This window comes from Anabrus simplex, chromosome 7 (genome assembly GCF_040414725.1).
Source record: "Anabrus simplex isolate iqAnaSimp1 chromosome 7, ASM4041472v1, whole genome shotgun sequence".
NCBI classification, from domain to species: Eukaryota; Metazoa; Arthropoda; class Insecta; order Orthoptera; family Tettigoniidae; genus Anabrus; species Anabrus simplex.
This window is the reverse complement of record NC_090271.1, coordinates 33,553,928-33,559,214: the sequence shown is the minus strand read 5'-3', so window position 1 is coordinate 33,559,214 and position 5,287 is coordinate 33,553,928. Positions and strand designations below refer to the sequence as shown.

Below are 5,287 nucleotides of genomic sequence, written 5' to 3'. Positions count from 1 at the left end.
AAGCTAAATTTCAATTTTCTAGCTCTCTGGAAGATTGTGCCTGCCTTTTAGATTCCGGGACATGGAGGAGGGGATAATAATTTAACATTTGAACTTTTTGGAATCTCTCCTTCGATTACAGACTAAAAACTATCAGTTTTTTTAAATTTCAAGTTAATAGCTCACTTAGAAGTGGGCAAAGAAGAATGTCAGTGAGTCAGTCAGTTAGCCATGTGCCTTTATATTATATAAATATACGAAATGATGTGCATGTGTATAAGTACAAACCCGTTCATATAGAGGTTTCACGTTGCATCATCAGATATACTATGATATTTTGTCGTATTTATACCTTAGATAGAGGTAGATATTTGGATCTAGGGCAAATTTCATACCTTTTTCACATGTTAAGTTATTTTCCCCCACCTAATGGGCCACTACAGTCTTGAAACTTGGCAGGCCTATGGAAAATGAAGCTCTCTAGAATTTTAGGCCCGTGACATTTTGTCGTATCTTCATCGGATATGCCTTAGACTGAGTCAGTAACTTAGATTAGGGTGAAATTTGAGTACAGTTTTCACACATTCCTTTAGATTTCCCATACTTATGTGGTATCGTAGGTAGAATAACAAAATTTGGCTCGCGTATGGCCACTCGAATTTCCGATGAGTCTGCAAAATTTGGGCATTATATCCATCCTATAAGTGTGTCAAACAAGAAAAGAATATATGGAAAATGTACAAAATTTACCCAAAATGTAAAAAGCAGCTCTATCTAAGGCATAAGGTATCGATATACGTTTAAGAGTCACAGGACCTCTGTTTTAGATTTCTCCAAATTGGGCAGCGATTGTACTATCTTTCTTGCGATACGACTTACCGTTTAACCCCCGAATACCTCCAAACAAAAGTCTGCACTGTCATTTAACTGCCCCCATTTTTCGATACCTTTTGGAGGTAAAAATTTAAACGTTGGAACATCTTTGGAATATTCATGTACAGTAGGTTACTATCAGTATTCCAAATTTCAGGTTTCCAGCTCATTTGGAAGTGGGTAAACTTTGATGTCAGTCAGACAGTTAGCCATGTGGCTTTATATTGTACAATATGTATGTCGTAAGGTGTAAGAGAAGGCCATGAGCCCTAACTTCACCACTCACAGGATTTATCTATCTATCTATCTATCTATCTATCTATCTATCTATCTATCTATCTATCTATCTATCTATCTATCAGTGGCATATACTGAGGTCTAGCAAGGCTATCGGTGAAGCCCAAACCTCAACTGAGAACGATGGAATTCTTGAGTTCATTACAGTGTAAGCATCTGACATACAGTTCCATTTACAAAACTATAAAACAATGACAAAAACATCGGACATATTTCTGAGAGCAAGGAATCAGAGACTGATATTGCAGTCCAAGTGCTGCGTCCATTTCCCCTCGCCTCACCTCGCTCAGCTTGCTGCTGAATGTCTGATAATTGCGAGGACCGGAGGGATCGCCACTGCTGACGCACAACCATGCGTTACTCATCGTATATACTTCCTCATCTCATACTTATGACTTAATTATGTGAATAACAGAGTGCTGGTACTTCACTCGCGTTTACTTCTACATCCTTCTAGGAAGTCGATGCAGGGCTGTTGTTATAGGAGTAATGTAGTTTTCTTTTTAGAGGTAGATCTGCTAAAATGAAATGTAATCTTTCAGACTTAGTGTTTTCTTTTATTGGTTGGAATCGAACCCGTGATCATAGGTCGGACACTACCACTGATCTCTCGAGGAAGCTGAACGATGGGTACGACCATTAATACTGTAAAATTCAGTTTTATAATAATAATAATAAGAAGAAGAAGAAGAATGGCGCAGGGCATCTGTATATGCCTGGTAGTGACCTATTGAGGATGAAATGAATGGCGAAGACGCCATAACTACCAAATCATCAAGCCAGGGGAATTAAGAGGACGAGGGTTTGATTCTGAGAATTGGATCGTGGCCATAGCTCCAAAGCCAAGTATTCTATGCATTTAGCCGCAAAGCCGGACTTTAATTTGCTAAATGTTAGGCTACCATTTCCACTGATCATGTTGTGTTGAGTATCGACAGTAGCAGAGGCCAGGGCAGTAGCCTGTGAAACAACCTTGACAGCACAACAGGCTACTCTGTTGTCTATTGGCTGCAGTTCAAAACGCTTAAGGCTTAACGTTCACTAAATCAACTAAAGAAAAGGGGTAATATAAGTCTAGTTGTACCCCACGTCTTGATTCCAGCTTACGGCACTGCTATCTATCGTTCGTAAATTTTACTTATATCGAACATTTCTTACATAAATATAAATTTACGTATTAAGTATTGAATTTTCACGACCGCATTGTAATCGAAACAGACTTTCAACGTATTAGGTCGTGTTACGTACATGTAGTACGTGTTGAAGAGATGTTAAGTACAGAACAAAAATGGCCAGCCGGACACCAGTGGGATCCGAACCCACAACCACCCGATTTTGCGTCGGTTGCTCTACCAATTGAGCTATGGTGGCCTAGGCCATCTTTGTTCTGTTTGAAAGGATCTGAGCTACAGGTCTGGCACTGCTACTAGCACACTGTAGAGTGCGTTTAAGTCGCCCGTTGTGGGGCATGTCAATGAATATTGTACTTACCATCTCTTCAACACGTACTACATGTACGTAACACGACCTAATACGTTGCAAGTCTGTTTCGATTACGTATTAAGTATTTCAGCAAGTCAATAAGTATCTGAAATTTTTCTCCAATTGCCTTTACGTTGGCTCTGTGGTACTGTGTGCGCACCAGCTGCTAGAGGACACCGTTGGCTGCACCTGCGGTATCAGCGTTATCAGATCAGTACAGCTTGCACTGTTGCGACGTAAAGATGGCCGCGCCACTCTCTGTTTGCACCAAGGAAGTACAGCGTTCCATAATCCCCCCCTTTTTTTTGTCTGAAGGTGAACCAGGAGCGGAAATTTATAGAAGACTTTCAGCACAATACGGGGACAGTGTTTTGCCACAGTGAAGTGTTTACCAGTGGATTGAATAGTTCAAAAGGTGTCACACGAGCGTGAAGGACGAGGAAACATCCGGGCAGCCATTTGCAGCCGTAACTGATGCCAGTATTGAGCAAGTGCGTGATATGATCGTGAATAACAGAGGAGTGACTGTTCTATGAATTTCCTCTCTTGGCACACCCTCAGACTACAAACAACGGGTTACGGAACGCTATTCTTCCTTGGTGCAATCAGAGAGTATCGCGGCCATTTTTATATCGCAACAGAGCGAGCTATACTGATCTGATAACGCTGAAACCTACCACAGACGTGGACAATGGTTCCATCTAGCGGCTGGTGAGCACACAACGCCATAGAACCAACCTAAAGACAATTAGAGCAAAATTGCAGATACTTATTGACTTTTCCTCGTATAAATTTACGTACCTCGTGGAATGTCTCTAGTTGTACCTATGTGTTTAATTACCGAGTATCTACTAAATATGATGTGATATATGAGAGTTGGGGCATACGTCACGGGGATTTTTTCTCGCACAAATGCTGGATCTCCCACTCAAATGGAATATGCAAATTGGAGTGGGGAGTGTAAGGTGATTTGGGATGTGTGAATAATGTCGAGTAGGTTTACCAGATGTAGGATATAAAGCGATGAATAGGTCAGCCACGCAATGTTTATCCTCAGAGAGTACAGTAACATTTACAGTAAACGCTCAGAGTAGTTCCCTAAATTGTCCACAACACGTTGCGAACAATGTGGGAGACCTCGGATACCAGCCACCTCGCCACGTGTGAACTTTGCAATCTCATGTTTCACAGCGTTGTCAATGTCCTCTCGTATCGCAAACCGTCTCCCACAGAATAGTTCTTTCACTTTGGGGAAGAGGTCAAAATCGCATGAAGACAAGTCCGGGAAGCATGGCGGGTGTTCCAGTACTTCTCACCTCGTCACATCCACTTTGCACAGAGCCTCACTCACTACTACTGTGTGTGGTACCTGCCCAATACACCGCCATCTCGTGCTGTGTACATGTACTATGAGTGCCATGCTTTCCAGGACATCTGACCGTTGTATGTTAGCAGCATAACTGCCATGCCTTAGGGTCTGTGACCCAATCCTCGTATTCAACACCCAGAAATGAGGTAATTTCTCTCATTAGTAAAACAGATGTAGAACAAAATGTTGACTACTGTATTTTAACATTTGGGGAAGTTGAACACATTCGGATAAAATGGCTATGTCAGGGTTTTATCGTTTCTTCCTTCAGTTACGACTACTTTCCCTAATTTTATTACTTCTCTGCCTATGCAGAAAACAAGCGAAAAGTCATTGGCCTCCAGTATTCATTAATTATTAATTTAACTTCAAGTTCCTCCTGCGCTGAAGAAGTTTTTTTCTTTGTTCTAGTGACGCATTCAAATTGAGTGCTGTTCTTGTGTTCCGAAGGTGCTTCCAGCTTCTAGCACCACAATGATGACGGCCGAAGAAGACTAAAGAAGCGAGCTTTGAGATCTATAATGATCGTTCTCTGTCGCTTTGTTGTCTTGTAACTGCCGACCCTTGGTTGATAAGCAGCATGCGGAGAGACGCACACCATTATCACCATTGGCCTACACCCCCACTTGCGACCTGGGTCAGCTGCTGACGTATGATTCCATTCTTCTATTCCCAATACCAGTTTTGTCGGTGTGGTTAAAAAATCAGTAAACGGCTGATACGAGTACTCTCTAAACACATTTCTTATATGGAACTGTCTGTTAGGTCATCAGCCCAGAGGCTGGTTGGATCCTCAAATAGCATCACCAAAGGCTATGTGGTTATAGGCAGATATAAGAAATATTATCCGCATCTGTTGCCTGCTGTCATTTTTTGATGGATACAGTACTTTCGTATCCATCTCTTGGTACAGGCCAGAGTAAAGTGTAGCTTTCACCGAATTCCCAGTCTCATCCATGGCTGTGACAATATGGAAGCTGCTGGGGTATGGGTGGTACTGAGTAATGGCATTCAGAGCACGACTAGTACATCTGAGTGTTAGGAAAGGTGGTGCTCATAGGGTCAGTCGTGCTGCAATAGCACTTTCTGACCCAGTGAGGAAAGCAATGGCAAACTACCTCACGCCTCGTCTTGCCTAGTACACCTAATTTTGGTGCTACCATTGGTTTTTGCGGTTTCCTTATAACCGCATAACCTTTGGTGGTACTATTTGAGGATCCTACCAGCCACTGGGCTGATGACCAAACAGACAGACATCCGCATGTGCTCCGCAACCGCATCGGCAGG

At 42.3% G+C, this 5,287-nt stretch overlaps 1 non-coding gene across 1 annotated transcript; it reads right to left on the bottom strand.

Moving 5' to 3' along the window:
* Positions 1-2,443: 2,443 nt before the first annotated feature.
* Positions 2,444-2,520, bottom strand: TRNAL-CAA (transfer RNA leucine (anticodon CAA)). Its single transcript has one exon. It is a non-coding gene; the product is annotated as a tRNA-Leu (tRNA).
* Between the last annotated feature and the right edge of the window lie 2,767 nt (positions 2,521-5,287).